Genomic DNA, 20,620 nt, shown 5'->3' on the forward strand with positions numbered 1-20,620 from the left:
ACTCTACCATTACCAAGAAGCCAGGGGATAAACCCTGGTTGAATGAAGAGTGCAGAAGACCGTGCCAGGAGCAGCACCAGGCGTACATAAAAATGAAGTGCCAACCCGGTGAAGCTCCAACTCAGGACTACATGCATGCTAAACAGCGAAAGCAACATGCGATAGACAGAGCTAAGCGATTCCACAACCAACAGATCAGATCAAAGCTCTGCAGTTCTGCCACATCCAGTCGAGAATGGTGGTGGACAATTAAACAACTAACGGGAGGAGGAGGCTCAGTAAACATCCCCATCCTCAATGATGGCGGAGTCCAGCATGTGAGTGCAAAAGGCAAGGCTGAAGCGTTTGCAACCATCTTCATCCAGAAGTGCCGAGTGGATGATCAATCTCGGCCTCCTCCCGATATCCCCACCATCATAGAAGCCAGTCCTCAGCCAATTCGATTCACTCCACGTGATATCAAGAAACGACTGAGTGCACTGGATACAGCAAAGGCTATGGGCCCCGACAACATCCCGGCTGTTGTGCTGAAGACTTGTGCTCCAGAACTGGCTGCACCTCCAGAAAAACTGTTCCATTTCAGCTACAACACTGGCATCTACCCGACAATGTGGAAAATTGCCCAGGTATGTCCTGTCCACAAAAAGCAGGACAATTACCGCCCCCTCAGTCCACTCTCAATCATCAGCAAAGTGATAGAAGGTGTCGTCGACATTGCTATCAAGCGGCACTTACTCACCAATAACCTGCTCACCGATGCTCAGTTTGGGTTCCGCCAGGACCACTCGGCTCCAGACCTCATTACAGCCTTGGTCCAAACATGGACAAAAGAGCTGAATTCCATAGGTGAGCTGGGAGTGACTGCCCTTAACATCAAGGCAGCATTTGACCGAGTGTGGCACCAAGGAGCCCTAGTAAAATTGAAGTCAATGGGAATCAGGGGGAAAACTCTTCAGTGGCTGGAGTCATACCTAGCACAAAGGAAGATGGTAGTGGTTGTTGGAGGCCAATCATCTCAGCCCCAGGACATTGCTGCAGGAGTTCCTCAGGGCAGTGTCCTCGGCCCGACCATCTTCAGCTGCTTCATCAATGACCTTCCCTCCATCATAAGGTCAGAAATGGGGATGTTCGCTGATGATTGCACAGTGTTCAGTTCCATTCGCAACCCCTCAGGTAATGAAGCAGTCCGAGCCCGCATGCAGCAAGACCTGGACAACATCCAGGCTTGGGCTGATAAGTGGCAAGTAATATTCGTGCCAGACAAGTGCCAGGCAATGATCATCTCCAACAAGAGAGGGTCTAACCACCTCCCCTTGACATTCAACGGCATTACCATCGCCCAATCCCCCACCATCAACATCCTGGGGGTCACCATTGACCAGAAACTTAACTGGACCAGCCATATAAATACTGTGGCTACAAGTGCAGGTCAGAGGCTTGGTATTCTGCGGCGAGTAACTCACCTCCTGACTCCCCAAAACCTTTCCACCATCTACAAGGCATAAGTCAGGAGTGTGAAGGAATACTCTCCACTTGCCTGGATGAGTACAGCTCCAACAACATTCAAGAAGCTCGATATCATCCAGGACAAAGCAGCTCGCTTGATTGGCACCCCATCCACCACCCTAAACATTCATTCCCTTCACCACCGGCGCACAGTGGCTGCAGTGTGGACCATCCACAGGATGTACTGCAGCAACTCGCCAAGGCTTCTTCGACAGCACCTCCCAAACCCGCGACCTCTACCACCAAGAAGGACAACAGCAGCAGGCACATGGGAACACCACCACCTGCACGTTCCTTTCCAAGTCACACACCATCCCGACTTGGAAATACATCGCCGTTCTTTCATCGTCGCTGGGTCAAAATCCTGGAACTCCCTTCCTAACAGCACTGTGGGAGAACCGTCACCACACGGACTGCAGCGGTTCAAGAAGGCGGCACACCACCACCTTCTCAAGGCGCAATTAGGGATGGGCAATAAATACCGGCCTCTCCAGCGACGCCCACATCCATGAACGAATAAAAAAATATAGTAACCAGAACTGCGCACAATATTCCAGCTGTGGCCTTACCAGCGTTTCATACAGTTCCATAATTACATCCCTGCTCTTGTACTCTATCCCTCGGCTAATAAAGGAGAGCACTCCGTATGCCTTCTTCACAACCTTATCAACCTGTACTGCCACCTTCAAGGATCTGTGCACATGCAGTCCAAGGTCTCTCACTTCTTCTACCCCTCGTATCCCCTTTTACTGTTTGCCCTCCCTAAGTGCATTACCTCACACTTCTCCGGGTTGAACTCCATTTGCCACTTTTCCGCCCACTCCACCAACCCATTGATGGTGAAGAGGATATCTTCTTGGAGTCTAAAGCTATCAACTACACGGCCAATTTTTGTGTCGTTTGCAAATTTACCAATCATGCCCCCTACAGTCAAGTCCAAATCATTAATATATACCACAAACAGCAAGGGACCCAACACTGAGCCCTGTGACACACCACTGGAAACAGATTTCCATTCGCAAAGACATCCATCGACTTTTACCCTTTGTTTCCTGTTACTGAGCCAATTTTGGATCCAATTCGCCACATTTCCCTGTATCCCACGGGCTTTTACCTTTCTGACCAGTCTGCCATGTGGGACCTTGTCAAATGCTTTACTAAAATCCATGTAGACAACATCCACTGCACTACCCTCATCAATCCTCCTTGTCACTTCCTCAAAGAATTGAATCAGATTTGTAAGTCCATTGTTAAAGTTTGTTTCGAATGCCATACGGCGTCTTTTCAGAATTCACCATAGAATTACATGGAATTTACAGCATAGAAACAGGCCATTCGGCCCAACTGGTCTTTGCCGGTGTTTATGCTCCATATGAGCCTTCTCCCACCTCTCTTATTCTCACCCCGTCAATGTATCCTTTCTCCCTCATTTATTTATCTAGCTTCTCTTTAAATGCCATTCATCTCAACTACTCCCTGTGCGAGCAAGCTTCACATGCTAATCACTCTGAGTGAAGAAGTTTCTCCTGAATTACTTACTGTAGTTATTAGTTACTATCCTATGTTGTGCGTGGAAATACGGTCAGCAGAATAGCAGGTATTGCTTGCCAGCTATTTAAAAGATTTATGTAAATTTATAAATAGACCAAACGGATTCAGTTACAGAGAGAGGCTGACAAAAATAAGGAAAACGGAGGCCCAGAAGATTTACAGAGCGAAGCAAATCAGAGACTTGGAGAATTCATGGATAAAAATGTCACTTGAAGGTGGACGGTAATAAAATGTGTTGAGGAATGTGCGCTGGGTGGGATGTGGAGGCAGAGGGGTAACAGAAGTTAGGACCAAAAGCACGCTTCCCTCTCGAGTAACAGCGAAATCTTGCAGGACTCCAGGCCACTGGTGGGCCTTGCACATCCTGAGCAGCTCATTGGAGAACTCGGGGTGCAGAAGCTGTGATCAGCTCATGCAATGTGTTCAGAGTACAGGTGGGATCAGTGTGAAAGTGTTTGTGTTGGGATAGTCCTGTTACATCAGGGATCTTAAATTAGAAGGTAGACACGGACAGCAAGTGGCAGAGAGACAGGAAACAATGACAGAGGGAAATAAGAGAGTCAGGCTTAGAGAGAGAGAAGAGAAGGTGTGAGAGAGAGAATGAGGCAGAGAGAGAGGATAAAGGCAGAGATGGCGAGAGAGAGAATGAGGCAGAGAGAAGAGAGAGGGGCGATCCAGTCGGAGTGAGGGGGAAAGAGATTGAGGCAAAAAGAGGGACCGAGAGGCAGAGAAGAGAGAAAGGGCAGAGTGAGAGAGACAACAAGGCAGAGAGAATGAGAGAGAGGTGGAGATAGAGTGAGAGAAAGAAAGGAGAGACCGAGCAAGGGTGAATGAGAGAGAGAGAACGAGTCAGGGAGTGGCAGAGCCAGATGGAGAGAGAAATAAACAGAGGCAGAGAGATGAGAGGCAGAAAGAGATTAAACAGAGAGAGAGATAAATGAGTCAAAGAGCGAAATATTGAGAGAAACGAAACCGAGGGATCAAAGCAGAGGCAGAGAGAGAGACTGAAGCAGAGATATTTTGATTCCTGCTTCTCAATGCAGTTTAATATTTCTTGTATTTTTTATTCTTCTATAATAAGAGTGCTGTTGTTTTATAATCACTGACTTTAAAACAATAACCTTTTGGTCAGTAAGTACTGGTTTTGAGATAGTTACTGATGTCAGAGCAGCACCGAGTTATACTGTCAGCTTCACATGGGTCTCTGGTCAATCTCCCTCTACACTGTCCCTTCAAACAGACCAGGGCACATACAGCACAGGTTAGATAGAGAGTAAAGCTCCCTCTACATTATCCCATCAAACAGACCCAGGGCACATACAGCACAGGTTAGATATAGAGTAAAGCTCCCTCTACACTGTCCCGTCAAACATTCCCAGGGCAGGTACAGGGTTAGATACAGAGTAAAGCTCCCTCTACACTATCCCATCAAACACTCCAAGGGCAGGTACAGGGTTAGATACAGAGTAAAACTCCCTCTACACTGTCCCATCAAACACTCCCAGGGCAGGTACAGTGTTAGATACAGAGTAAAGCTCCCTCTACACTGTCCCATCAAACACTCCCAAGGCAGGTACAGGGTTAGATACAGAGTAAAGCTCTCTCTACATTGTCCCGTCAAACACTCCCAGGGCAGTTACAGGGTTAGATACAGAGTAAAGCTCCCTCTACACTGTCCCATCAAACACTCCCAGAGCAGGTACAGGGTTAGATACAGAGTAAAGCTCCCTCTACACTGTCCCATCAAACACTCCCAGAGCAGGTACAGGGTTAGACACAGAGTAAAGCTGCCTCTACATTGTCCCTTCAAACACTCCCAGGGCAGGTACAGGGTTAGACACAGAGTAAAGCTCTTTCTCCAACGTTCCATCAAGCAATCTGTTGGATCTGATGCAATGTGTGTCTCCTTCCAATTCTGTCTGAACAAACCCGTTCAAGTGAGCTATCTTGAACCTAGAACGGTCAGAGTGCTGACACTCTGTGACTCCTGTCTTATCTCAGTAACTTTCTGAATGAGTTATTGGGCACTTTCAGAGATTCCCTGCTGCGGTCTCCTCTTCCCATTACCTACGATTCCCACATCTTCCCGCAGCCTCATAAGACCCCTGAACAACCCATCCTCGGACACAATGATCCTAAAGAGAAACACGACACGGATATGAAGCTGTGATCAATGCAGTGAGTTTTATTTCTCAGTACAGCCCATTATTCAGACAGCAGTAATACAGGGTCAGGGGGATATGGGACCGACACAATCAAACAAATCCTGCTCCCCGTGAACGAAGGTTTAATTCAGTGAGAACTTGGGGAGCTCGGGCTGGTGAGAATCGGTCTGCAACAATGGACCTCATCGTGGCAGAATACCGGCAGAGTCTCCTCGTTTGTGTTACAGGAGCCCTCTCGATACATTCCTTCAAGCGAGCTGCAGATATCCATGAGCCCTAAAATCAAAAATGAAAAGTTAATTGATTGACCGTTCTGGACACAGAGGGAGGGAGAACAATGAGAAAACATGAAGCTGAGTCTGTCCGTGTTACTGCAACTGACTCTGGACCACACATGAACCTCAGCTCATTTGTACTTAATTAAACCTCACACTGACCCCTCCCCGACCTGTAGAGACTCACTCTTTGTTCTCCAGGGCAGCCCAATAGTTTTTCCACAGAATGGAGCCCAGCATTCCCGCTTTCTGAGACTAGAGACAAAGAAAAGAAATATCTGACATTTATATAGAGCCTTTCCCGTCAACAGAAGGGCCCAAAGAGTTTCACAGACAAAGGATTATTTCTGAAGTACCGACATTGTTTTGTCGCCAAATTGCTCACAGCAAAGTCCCACAAACAGCAAATGAGATTTGACAGTGTGGGGAGTTTCTGGTGATGTTAGTTGAGAGAGTGAGGTTGGTCCAAGACACCAGTAGAACTCCCAGCTCTTCAAATAATGCCACCAAGTGTTTCTTGCCCCATGAACAGGTAGACAAGGTCTCCGTTTAAAGATTCATTCAGAAAAATGGCACCTCCAACAGTGCAGCACTCCCCCAGTTCTGGGCTGTATGTACTGGAGTGGGATATCAACCCATAACTTGGTCACTCAACTCCCAACTGAGGTAAACTGACACCCGGCTCCTGAAAATTGATAGTTTCACCGCTTGACTCCTCCACTTATTTAGTGTCCTCATATCCTGATCTCGATGAAGGATGCAGCATTATTAGGATTAAATAAACCAGTTTTGAAACCCTTTTGATCCAATCCCCTCCCCTCATTGTGTGAAAAACTGACTCATGTCTGGGTATCGCTCCCAATTCACCATTCTTCATCTGTGGGTCTTAGCATTGAGTGTGGGGGAAAGGGGCTGAAGGAGTTCCTGTTCCCGTTCACACTCTCACACTTTGTGGCAGGCAGCACTGATCGGGAGCAGGAACTGTGAGTTTCCCCCTCCATAGTGCCTGGGTACTGAGGCCAATTACAGAGTCTCCCAAACAGGTCAATGATCCGGCTGGGATCCGCTGACTCAGCACAGGCCAGTAATTTGTGATTTAATGCCCGGTCTGTTTGGATCCTCACACAACACCCACCATTCCCACTCCTCGCTCAGGTACCGACTAAACAATCGGGGGATTTACCTGTGGAACTGGTTCAGGTTAAATTCTTCAATCATTCTTACAATAATATTCATTTAACCAATCAAACCGTGAGCTTCAGTCAGAGAATAAAATAGATTAAAAAATACAAAACTATCTGATCACTTTGTGCTGACAGATCGGGGAAATGTACAGACCTGAACCATCACGATCTTCCCTGAACCCCCCTTGAACATTGATGGAGTGAGTCAGCACCAGGACTCCAAATACCAAGAGCAGGACTTTGATTATCTTCCGCTGAGTTCCTCAGAGTCAGGATCAGACGGCCGGAGTTCACAAGTTCTGTGTCTAGACTCAGAGAGTTTGCTGTATTTATAATCCGATGCACGGGGAGGGACTCTCTGAAAATATTCTGGGAAAATTTCCCTTCTGTGTGACGGTGGATCAGTTGGCAGCTTGCCTCAGTTGGCAGTTCTCTATCTTTCAGATCACAAGGTTGCGTGTTTGGCCCCACTACATGGTTTGAAACATGAGCTCATCTGACAGGATGTGTCAGGTACACAAGCAGGATAATTGACACTTAACTCCACCCCAGTATGGCATGCACATGAGCTATGAATCAGACCCGACGATCCAGCTCGCTCCCCTTGCTATTTAATATTTGACAGTCTGATCTCTCTTCCACCAGTAAACACTCAGAATGACCCGGGACTGAGAGCAAACACCTTTTAATCAGGGACAGAATGAACCGGGACTGACAGCACATCCCTTTTAAACAGGGACAGAATGACCCGGGACTGACAGCACATCCCTTTTAAACAGACACAGAATGATCCGGGACTGACAGCACATCCCTTTTAAACAGACACAGAATGATCCGGGACTGACAGCACATCCCTTTCAAACAGGCACAGACTGATCCAGGACTGATAGCACATCACTTTTAAACGGACACAGAATGATCCTGGACTGATAGCACATCTCATCTAAACAGGCACAGTATGATTCCGGAATGACAGCATATCCCTTTTAAACGGACACAGAATGATCCGGGACTGACAGAACATCCCTTTTAAACAGATACAGAGTGATCCGGGACTGACAGCACATCCCTTTTAAACAGACACAGAATGATCCGGGACTGACAGTACACCCCTTTTAAATAGACACAGAATGATCCGGGACTGACAGCACACCCCTTTTAAACAGACACAGAATGATCCGAGACTGACAGTACACCCCTTTTAAATAGACACAGAATGATCCGGGACTGACAGCACACCCCTTTTAAACAGGAACAGAATGATCCTGGACTAACAGCACACGCCTTTTAAACAGACACAGAATGATCCGGAACTGAGAGCACATCCCATTTAAACGTAAGAAGATAAGAACATAAGAAATAGGAGCAGGAGTAGTAAATTCTGCCCCTCGAGCCTGCTCCGCCATTCAATAAGATCATGGCTGATCTGGTTCTAAATTCAAATCTAAAATCATGTCCAATTTCCTGCCCGCTCCCCGTAACCCCTAATTCTCTTTACTTCGAGGAAACTGTCTAATTCTGTTTTAAATTTATTTAATGATGCAGCTAAACAGACACTGAATGATCCGGGAATGAGAGTACATCCCGTTAAAACACACACAGAATGATCCGGGACTGACAGCACATCCCTTTTAAACAGACACAGAATGATCCGGGAACGACAGCACATCTCTTTTAAACAGCGACAGAATGATCCGGGACTGTCAGCACATCCCTATTAAACAGACACAGAATGATTCGGAACTGACAGCACATCCCATTTAAAAAGACACAGAATGATCCGGGACTGACAGCACATCCCATTTAAAAAGACACAGAATGATCCGGGACTGAAAGCACATCCCTTTTAAACAGACGCAGAATGATCCGGGACTGACAACACATTCCTTTTAAACAGAGACAGAATGATCCGGGACTGACGGCACATCCCTTTCAAACAGACACAGAATGATCCGGGACTGATAGCACATCCCTTTGTAAAAGACACAGAATGATCCGGGACTGACAGCATACCCCTTTTAAACGGCCACAGAATGGTACGGACTGACAGCACATCCCGTTTTTACAGACACAGAATGATCCGGGAATGACAGCACATCCCTTTTAAAAAGACACAGAATGATCCGGGACTGACAGCATATCCCTTTTAAACAGATACTGAATGATCCGGGACTGAGAGCATACCCCATTAAAACAGGAACTGAATGATCCTGGACTGACAGCACATCCCTTTTAAACAGACACAGAATGATCCGGGACTGACAGCACATCCCTTTGAAAAAGACACAGAATTATCCGGGAACGACAGCACATCCCTTTTAAACAGAGACAGAATGTTGCGGGACTGTCAGCACATCCCTATTGATTCGACACAGAATGATCCGGAACTGTCAGCACATCACATTTAAAAAGACACAGAATGATCCTGGACTGACAGCACATCCCTTTTAAACAGGGTCAGAATGATCCGGGACTGTCAGCACATGCATTTTTATCAGACACAGAATGATCCGGGAATGACAGTACAACCCTTTTAAACAGAAACAGAATGATCCGGGACTGATAGCATATCCCTTTTAAACAGACACAGAATGATCCGGGACTGACAGAACACCCATTTTAAACAGGCACAGAATGATCCGGGACTGACAGCACATCCCTTTTAAACAGAAGCAGAATGCTCCGGGACTGACAGCAAACCCCTTTTAAACAGACGCAGAATGATCCAGGACTGACAACACATCCCTTTTAAACAGGCACAGAATGATCCGGGACTGACAGCACATCCCTTTTAGACAGACGCAGAATGATCCTTGTAAGACAGCACATCCCTTTTAAACAGGGACAGAATGATCCGGGACTGTCAGCACATGCATTTTTATCAGACACAGAATGATCCGGGAATGAAAGAACACCCCTTTTAAACAGACACAGAATGATTCTGGACTGACAGCACACCCCTTTCAAACAGACACTGAATTATCCGGGATTGATAGCATATCCCTTTTAAACAGACGCAAAATGATCCGGGAATGACAGCACATCCCTTTTAAACAGACGCAGAATGATCCGGGAATGACAGCACGTCCCTTTTAAACAGACACAGAATGATCTGGGACTGATAGCATATCCCTTTTAAACAGACACAGAATGATCCGGGACTGACAGAACACCCCTTTTAAACAGGCACAGAATGATCCGGGACTGACAGCACATCCCTTTTAAACAGACGCAGAATGATCCGGGACTGACAGCACACCCCTTTTAAACAGACGCAGAATGATCCTGGACTGACAACACATCCCTTTTAAACAGGCACAGAATGATCCGGGACTGACAGCATATCCCTTTTAAACAGACGCAGAATGATCCTTGAATGACAGCACATCCCTTTTAAAAAGACACAGAATGATCGGGGACTGACAGCACATCCCTTTTAAACAGACACTGAATGATCAGGGACTGATAGCACATCCCGAGAAACAGACGCAGAATGAGCAGGGACTGACAACACATCCCTTTTAAACAGACACAGAGTCATCTTGGAGTGACAGCACACCCCTTTTAAACAGACACAGAATGATCCGGGATTGACAAAACACCCCTTTTAAACAGACACAGAGTGATCCGGGAACGACAGCACATCCCTTTTAAACAGAGGCAGAATGTTCCGGGACTGTCAGCACATCCCTATTGATTGGACACAGAATGATCCGGAACTGACAGCACATCACATTTAAAAAGACTCAGAATGATCCTGGACTGACAGCAAACCCCTTTCAAACAGACGCAGAATGATCCAGGACTGACAACACATCCCTTTTAAACAGGCACAGAATGATCCGGGACTGACAGAACATCCCTTTTAAACAGACGCAGAATGATCTTTGAAAGACAGCACATCCCTTTTAAAAAGACACAGAATGATCCGGGACTGACAGCACATCCCTTTCAAACAGGGACAGAATGATCCGGGACTGTCAGCACATGCATTTTTATCAGACACAGAATGATCTGGGAATGAAAGAACACCCCTTTTTAACAGACACAGAATGATTCTGGACTGACAGCACACCCATTTAAACAGACACTGAATGATCCGGGACTGACAGCACATCCCTTTTAAACAGACACAGAATGATCCTGGACTGACAACACATCCCTTTTAAACAGGCACAGAATGATCCGGGACTGACAGCATATTCCTTTTAAACAGAAGCAGGATGATCCTTGAATGACAGCACATCCCTTTTAAAAAGACACAGAATGATCCGGGACTGACAGCACATCCCTTTTAAACAGACACTGAATGATCAGGGACTGACAGCACATCCCTAGAAACAGACGCAGAATGAGCAGCGACTGACAACACATCCCTTTTAAACAGACACAGAATCATCTTGGAGTGTCAGCACACCCCTTTTAAACAGACACAGAATGATCCGGGATTGACAAAACACCCCTTTTAAACAGACACAGAATGATCCTGGAGTGACAGCACATCCCTTTGAAACAGACACAGAATCATCCGGGACTTACAGCACATCTCTTTCAAACAGACACAGAATGATCCGGGACTGACAGCACATCCCATTTGAACAGACTTGGAGTGATTCGGGACTGACAGCACATCCCCTTTAAACGGACACAGAATGGTACGGACTGACAGCACATCCCTTTTAAACAGACACAGAATTATCCGGAATGACAGCATATCCCTTTTAAACGGACACAGAATGGTACGGACTGACAGCACATTCCTTTTATACAGACACAGAATGATCCGGGAAAGACAGCACATCCCTTTTAAAAAGACATAGAATGATCCGGGACTGAGAGCACATCCCGTTTAAACAGACACAGAATGATCCGGGAATCACAGCACATCCCTTTGAAACAGACACAGAGTGATCCGGGATTGAGAGCACATACCGTTTAAACAGACACAGAATGATCCGGGACTGACAGTACACCCCTTTTAAATAGACACAGAATCATCCTGGACTGACAGCACATCCCTTTTAAACAGACACAGAATGATCCGGGAACGACAGCACATCTCTTTCAAACAGGGACAGAATGTTCCGGGACTGTCAGCACATCCCTATTAAACAGAAACAGAATGATCCGGGACTGACAGCACATCCCTTTTAAACAGACACCGAATGATCCGGGACTGACAGCACATCCCTTTTAAACAGACGCAGAATGATCAGGGACTGACAGCACATCCCTTTTAAACAGACATAGAGTGATCTGGGACTGACAGCACATCCCTTTAAAACAGAGACAGAATGATCCGGGACTTACAGCACACCCCTTTTAAACAGGCACAGAATGATCCGGGATTGACAAAACACCCCTTTGAAACAGACACAGAATGATCCGGGACTGACAGCACATCCCTTTTAAACAGACATAGAGTGATTCGGTACTGACAGCACATCCCTTTTAAACAGACATAGAGTGATTCGGGACTGACAGCACACCCATTACAAACTGACACAGAATGATCTGGGACTGACAGCACATCCCTTTTAAACAGACAGAATGATCCGGGACTGACAGCACAACCCTTGTGAACAAACACAGAATGATCCGGGACTGACAGCACATCCCTTTTAAACAGACATAGAGTGATCTGGGACTGGCAGCACATCCCTTTTAAACAGACACAGAATGATCCTGGAGTGACAGCACACCTCTTTAAAACAGACACAGAATGAACCGGGACTGACAGCACATCCCTTTTAAACAGACACTGAATGATCAGGGACTGACAGCACATCCCTAGATACAGACGCAGAATGAGCAGGGACTGACAACACATCCCTTTTAAACAGACACAGAGTCATCTTGGAGTGACAGCACACCCCTTTTAAACAGACACAGAATGATCCGGGATTGACAAAACACCCCTTTTAAACAGACACAGAGTGATCCGGGAACGACAGCACATCCCTTTTAAACAGAGGGAGAATGTTCCGGGACTGTCAGCACATCCCTATTGATTAGACACAGAATGATCCGGAACTGACAGCACATCACATTTAAAAAGAAACAGAATGATCCTGGACTGACAGCAAACCCCTTTCAAACAGACGCAGAATGATCCAGGACTGACAACACATCCCTTTTAAACAGGCACAGAATGATCCGGGACTGACAGAACATCCCTTTTAAACAGACGCAGAATGATCTTTGAAAGACAGCAAATCCCTTTTAAAAAGACACAGAATGATCCGGGACTGACAGCACATCCCTTTCAAACAGGGACAGAATGATCCGGGACTGTCAGCACATGCATTTTTATCAGACACAGAATGATCCGGGAATGAAAGAACACCCCTTTTAAACAGACACAGAATGATTCTGGACTGACAGCACACCCATTTAAACAGACACTGAATGATCCGGGACTGACAGCACATCCCTTTTAAACAGACGCAGAATGATCAAGGACTGACAGCACACCCCTTTTAAACAGACACAGAATGATCCTGGACTGACAACACATCCCTTTTAAACAGGCACAGAATGATCCGGGACTGACAGCATATTCCTTTTAAACAGAAGCAGGATGATCCTTGAATGACAGCACATCCCTTTTAAACAGACACTGAATGATCAGGGACTGACAGCACATCCCTAGAAACAGACGCAGAATGAGCAGCGACTGACAACACATCCCTTTTAAACAGACACAGAATCATCTTGGAGTGTCAGCACACCCCTTTTAAACAGACACAGAATGATCCGGGATTGACAAAACACCCCTTTTAAACAGACACAGAATGATCCTGGAGTGACAGCACATCCCTTTGAAACAGACACAGAATCATCCGGGACTTACAGCACATCTCTTTCAAACAGACACAGAATGATCCGGGACTGACAGCACATCCCATTTGAACAGACTTGGAGTGATTCGGGACTGACAGCACATCCCCTTTAAACGGACACAGAATGGTACGGACTGACAGCACATCCCTTTTAAACAGACACAGAATTATCCGGAATGACAGCATATCCCTTTTAAACGGACACAGAATGGTACGGACTGACAGCACATTCCTTTTATACAGACACAGAATGATCCGGGAAAGACAGCACATCCCTTTTAAAAAGACATAGAATGATCCGGGACTGAGAGCACATCCCGTTTAAACAGACACAGAATGATCCGGGAATCACAGCACATCCCTTTGAAACAGACACAGAGTGATCCGGGATTGAGAGCACATACCGTTTAAACAGACACAGAATGATCCGGGACTGACAGTACACCCCTTTTAAATAGACACAGAATCATCCTGGACTGACAGCACATCCCTTTTAAACAGACACAGAATGATCCGGGAACGACAGCACATCTCTTTCAAACAGGGACAGAATGTTCCGGGACTGTCAGCACATCCCTATTAAACAGAAACAGAATGATCCGGGACTGACAGCACATCCCTTTTAAACAGACACCGAATGATCCGGGACTGACAGCACATCCCTTTTAAACAGACGCAGAATGATCAGGGACTGACAGCACATCCCTTTTAAACAGACATAGAGTGATCTGGGACTGACAGCACATCCCTTTAAAACAGAGACAGAATGAACCGGGACTTACAGCACACCCCTTTTAAACAGGCACAGAATGATCCGGGATTGACAAAACACCCCTTTGAAACAGACACAGAATGATCCGGGACTGACAGCACATCCCTTTTAAACAGACATAGAGTGATTCGGTACTGACAGCACATCCCTTTTAAACAGACATAGAGTGATTCGGGACTGACAGCACACCCATTACAAACTGACACAGAATGATCTGGGACTGACAGCACATCCCTTTTAAACAGACAGAATGATCCGGGACTGACAGCACAACCCTTGTGAACAAACACAGAATGATCCGGGACTGACAGCACATCCCTTTTAAACAGACATAGAGTGATCTGGGACTGGCAGCACATCCCTTTTAAACAGACACAGAATGATCCTGGAGTGACAGCACACCTCTTTAAAACAGACACAGAATGAACCGGGACTGACAGCACATCCCTTTTAAACAGACACTGAATGATCAGGGACTGACAGCACATCCCTAGATACAGACGCAGAATGAGCAGGGACTGACAACACATCCCTTTTAAACAGACACAGAGTCATCTTGGAGTGACAGCACACCCCTTTTAAACAGACACAGAATGATCCGGGATTGACAAAACACCCCTTTTAAACAGACACAGAGTGATCCGGGAACGACAGCACATCCCTTTTAAACAGAGGGAGAATGTTCCGGGACTGTCAGCACATCCCTATTGATTAGACACAGAATGATCCGGAACTGACAGCACATCACATTTAAAAAGAAACAGAATGATCCTGGACTGACAGCAAACCCCTTTCAAACAGACGCAGAATGATCCAGGACTGACAACACATCCCTTTTAAACAGGCACAGAATGATCCGGGACTGACAGAACATCCCTTTTAAACAGACGCAGAATGATCTTTGAAAGACAGCAAATCCCTTTTAAAAAGACACAGAATGATCCGGGACTGACAGCACATCCCTTTCAAACAGGGACAGAATGATCCGGGACTGTCAGCACATGCATTTTTATCAGACACAGAATGATCCGGGAATGAAAGAACACCCCTTTTAAACAGACACAGAATGATTCTGGACTGACAGCACACCCATTTAAACAGACACTGAATGATCCGGGACTGACAGCACATCCCTTTTAAACAGACGCAGAATGATCAAGGACTGACAGCACACCCCTTTTAAACAGACACAGAATGATCCTGGACTGACAACACATCCCTTTTAAACAGGCACAGAATGATCCGGGACTGACAGCATATTCCTTTTAAACAGAAGCAGGATGATCCTTGAATGACAGCACATCCCTTTTAAACAGACACTGAATGATCAGGGACTGACAGCACATCCCTAGAAACAGAAGCAGAATGAGCAGCGACTGACAACACATCCCTTTTAAACAGACACAGAATCATCTTGGAGTGTCAGCACACCCCTTTTAAACAGACACAGAATGATCCGGGATTGACAAAACACCCCTTTTAAACAGACACAGAATGATCCTGGAGTGACAGCACATCCCTTTGAAACAGACACAGAATCATCCGGGACTTACAGCACATCTCTTTCAAACAGACACAGAATGATCCGGGACTGACAGCACATCCCATTTGAACAGACTTGGAGTGATTCGGGACTGACAGCACATCCCCTTTAAACGGACACAGAATGGTACGGACTGACAGCACATCCCTTTTAAACAGACACAGAATTATCCGGAATGACAGCATATCCCTTTTAAACGGACACAGAATGGTACGGACTGACAGCACATTCCTTTTATACAGACACAGAATGATCCGGGAAAGACAGCACATCCCTTTTAAAAAGACATAGAATGATCCGGGACTGAGAGCACATCCCGTTTAAACAGACACAGAATGATCCGGGAATCACAGCACATCCCTTTGAAACAGACACAGAGTGATCCGGGATTGAGAGCACATACCGTTTAAACAGACACAGAATGATCCGGGACTGACAGTACACCCCTTTTAAATAGACACAGAATCATCCTGGACTGACAGCACATCCCTTTTAAACAGACACAGAATGATCCGGGAACGACAGCACATCTCTTTCAAACAGGGACAGAATGTTCCGGGACTGTCAGCACATCCCTATTAAACAGAAACAGAATGATCCGGGACTGACAGCACATCCCTTTTAAACAGACACCGAATGATCCGGGACTGACAGCACATCCCTTTTAAACAGACGCAGAATGATCCGGGACTGACAGCACATCCCTTTTAAACAGACATAGAGTGATCTGGGACTGACAGCACATCCCTTTAAAACAGAGACAGAATGATCCGGGACTTACAGCACACCCCTTTTAAACAGGCACAGAATGATCCGGGACTGACAGCACATCCCTTTTAAACAGACACAGAATGACCTTGCAGTGACAGCACACCCCTATTAAACAGACACAGAATGATCCGGGATTGACAAAACACCCCTTTGAAACAGACACAGAATGATCCGGGACTGACAGCACATCCCTTTTAAACAGACATAGAGTGATTCGGTACTGACAGCACATCCCTTTTAAACAGACATAGAGTGATTCGGGACTGACAGCACACCCATTTCAAACTGACACAGAATGATCTGGGACTGACAGCACATCCCTTTTCAACAGACAGAATGATCCGGGACTGACAGCACAACCCTTGTGAACTAACACAGAATGATCCGGGACTGACAGCACATCCCTTTTAAACAGACATAGAGTGATCTGAGACTGGCAGCACATCCCTTTTAAACAGACACAGAATGATCCTGGAGTGACAGCACACCTCTTTAAAACAGACACAGAATGAACCGGGACTGACAGCACATCCCTTTTAAACAGACACTGAATGATCAGGGACTGACAGCACATCCCTAGAAACAGACGCAGAATGAGCAGCGACTGATAGCACATCTCTTTTAAACAGAGACAGAATGATCCGGGACTGACAGCACATCCCTTTTAAACAGACACCGAATGATCCGGGACTGACAGCACATCCCTTTTAAACAGACGCGGAATGATCAGGGACTGACAGCACATCCCTTTTAAACAGACATAGAGTGATCTGGGACTGACAGCACATCCCTTTAAAACAGAGACAGAATGATCCGGGACTTACAGCACACCCCTTTTAAACAGGCACAGAATGATCCGGGACTGACAGCACATCCCTTTTAAACAGACACAGAATGACCTTGCAGTGACAGCACACCCCTATTAAACAGACACAGAATGATCCGGGATTGACAAAACACCCCTTTGAAACAGACACAGAATGATCCGGGACTGACAGCACATCCCTTTTAAACAGACATAGAGTGATTCGGTACTGACAGCACATCCCTTTTAAACAGACATAAAGTGATTCGGGATTGACAGCACACCCATTTCAAACTGACACAGAATGATCTGGGACTGACATCACATCCCTTTTAAACAGACGGAATGATCCGGGACTGACAGCACAACCCTTGTGAACAAACACAGAATGATCCGGGACTGACAGCACATCCCTTTTAAACAGACATAGAGTGATCTGGGACTGGCAGCACATCCCTTTTAAACAGACACAGAATGATCCTGGAGTGACAGCACACCTCTTTAAAACAGACACAGAATGAACCGGGACTGACAGCACATCCCTTTTATACAGACACAGATTGATCCGGGACTGACAGCACATCCCTTTTAAACAGAAGCAGAATGATCCTTGAATAACAGCACATCCCTTTTAAAAAGTCACAGAATGATCCGGGACTGACAGCACATCCCTTTTAAACAGACGCAGAATGATCAAGGACTGACAGCACACCCCTTTTAAACAGACACAGAATGATCCTGGACTGACAACACATCCCTTTTAAACAGGCACAGAATGATCCGGGACAGACAGCATATTCCTTTTAAACAGAAGCAGAATGATCCTTGAATGACAGCACATCCCTTTAAAAAAGACACAGAATGATCAGGGACTGACAGCACATCCCTAGAAACAGACGCAGAATGAGCAGCGACTGACAACACATCCCTTTTAAACAGACACAGAATCATCTTGGAGTGACAGCACACCCCTTATAAACAGACACAGAATGATCCGGGATTGACAAAACACCCCTTTTAAACAGACACAGAATGATCCTGGAGTGACAGCACATCCCTTTGAAACAGACACAGAATCATCCGGGACTGACAGCACATCTCTTTCAAACAGACACAGAATGATCCGGGACTGACAGCACATCCCATTTGAACAGACTTGGAGTGATTCGGGACTGACAGCACATCCCCTTTAAACGGACACAGAATGGTACGGACTGACAGCACATCCCTTTTAAACAGACACAGAATTATCCGGGAAAGACAGCACATCCCTTTTAAAAAGACACAGAATGATCCGGGACTGAGAGCACATCCCGTTTAAACAGACACAGAATGATCCGGGAATCACAGCGCATCCCTTTTAAACAGACACAGAGTGATCCGGGATTGAGAGCACATACCGTTTAAACAGACACAGAATGATCCGGGACTGACAGCACATCCCTTTTAAACAGACACAGAATGATCGGGGAACGACAGCACATCTCTTTCAAACAGGGACAGAATGTTCCGGGACTGTCAGCACATCCCTATTAAACAGAAATAGAATGATCCGGAACTGACGGCACATCCCTTTTAAAAAGACATACAATGATCCGGGACTGATAGCACATCTCTTTTAAACAGAGACAGAATGATCCGGGACTGACAGCGCATCCCTTTGAAACAGAAACCGAATGATCCGGGACTTACAGAACATCCCTTTTATACAGACGCAGAATTTTCCGGGAAGAATAGCACATCCCTTTTAAACAGACACAGAATGATCCGGGACTGACAGCACACCTCTTTATAACAGACACAGAATGAACCGGGACTGACAGCACATCCCTTTGAAACAGACACAGATTGATCCGGGACTGACAGCACATCCCTTTTAAACAGACACAGAATGATACGGGACTGAACGCACATCCCTTTTCAACAGACACAGAATGATCCGGAAGTGACAGCACATCCGTTTAAACAGACACATAATGCTCCGGAACTGACAGCACATCCCATTTTAAAGGACACAGAATGATCCGGGACTGACAGCACATCTCTTTTAAACAGGGACAGAATGATCCGGGACTGTCAGCACATGCATTTTAAACAGACACAGAATGATGCGGGAATTAAAGAACACCCCTTTTAAACAGACACAGATTGATCCGCGAAGGACAACACATCCCTTTTAAACAGACGCAGAATGATCCGGGAATGACAGCAAACCCCTTTTAAACAGACGCAGAATGATCCGGGAATCACAGCACATCCCTTTTAAACAGACACAGAATGATCCGGGACTGACAGCACATCTCTTTCAAACAGGGACAGAATGTTCCGGGACTGTCAGCACATCCCTATTAAACAAAAACAGAATGATCCGGAACTGACGGCACATCCCTTTTAAAAAGACATACAATGATCCGGGACTGATAGCACATCTCTTTTAAACAGAGACAGAATGATCCGGGACTGACAGCGCATCCCTTTTAAACAGACACCGAATGATCGGGGACTTACAGCACATCCCTTTTATACAGACGCAGAATTTTCAGGGACGAATAGCACATCCCTTTTAAACAGACGCAGAATGATCAGGGACTGACAGCACATCCCTTTTAAACAGACACAGAATGATCCGGGACTGACAGCACACCTCTTTATAACAGACACAGAATGAACCGGGACTGACAGCACATTCCTTTTATACAGACACAGATTGATCCGGGACTGACAGCACATCCCTTTTAAACAGACACAGAATGATCCGGGACTGAACGCACATCCCTTTTTAACAGACACAGAGTGATCCGGGACTGACAGTTTACACCTTTTAAACTGACACAGAATGATCCGGGACTGACAGTACACCCGTATTAAATAGACACAGAATGATCCGGGACTGACAGTACACCCCTTTTAAATAGACACAGAATGATCCGGGACTGACAGCACACCCCTTTTCAACAGAAACAGAATGATCCGGAAGTGACAGCACATCCGTTTAAACAGACACATAATGCTCCGGAACTCACAGCACATCCCATTTAAAGGACACAGAATGATCCGGGACTGACAGCACATCTCTTTTAAACAGGGACAGAATGATCCGGGACTGTCAGCACATGCATTTCAAACAGACACAGAATGATAAGGGAATTAAAGAACACCCCTTTTAAACAGACACAGATTGATCCGCGAAGGACAACACATCCCTT

At 46.0% G+C, this 20,620-nt stretch overlaps 1 long non-coding RNA gene across 1 annotated transcript; it reads right to left on the bottom strand.

Moving 5' to 3' along the window:
- Positions 1 to 5,216: 5,216 nt before the first annotated feature.
- Positions 5,217 to 20,288, bottom strand: LOC137307818 (uncharacterized). The gene is made up of 2 exons (XR_010959243.1): positions 20,233 to 20,288; positions 5,217 to 5,498 (listed from the first exon to the last, which is right to left on the bottom strand). It is a non-coding gene; the product is annotated as an uncharacterized lncRNA (long non-coding RNA).
- Positions 20,289 to 20,620: the final 332 nt, after the last annotated feature.

Source organism: Heptranchias perlo, unplaced genomic scaffold (assembly GCF_035084215.1).
Source record: "Heptranchias perlo isolate sHepPer1 unplaced genomic scaffold, sHepPer1.hap1 HAP1_SCAFFOLD_112, whole genome shotgun sequence".
Classification (NCBI taxonomy): domain Eukaryota; kingdom Metazoa; phylum Chordata; class Chondrichthyes; order Hexanchiformes; family Hexanchidae; genus Heptranchias; species Heptranchias perlo.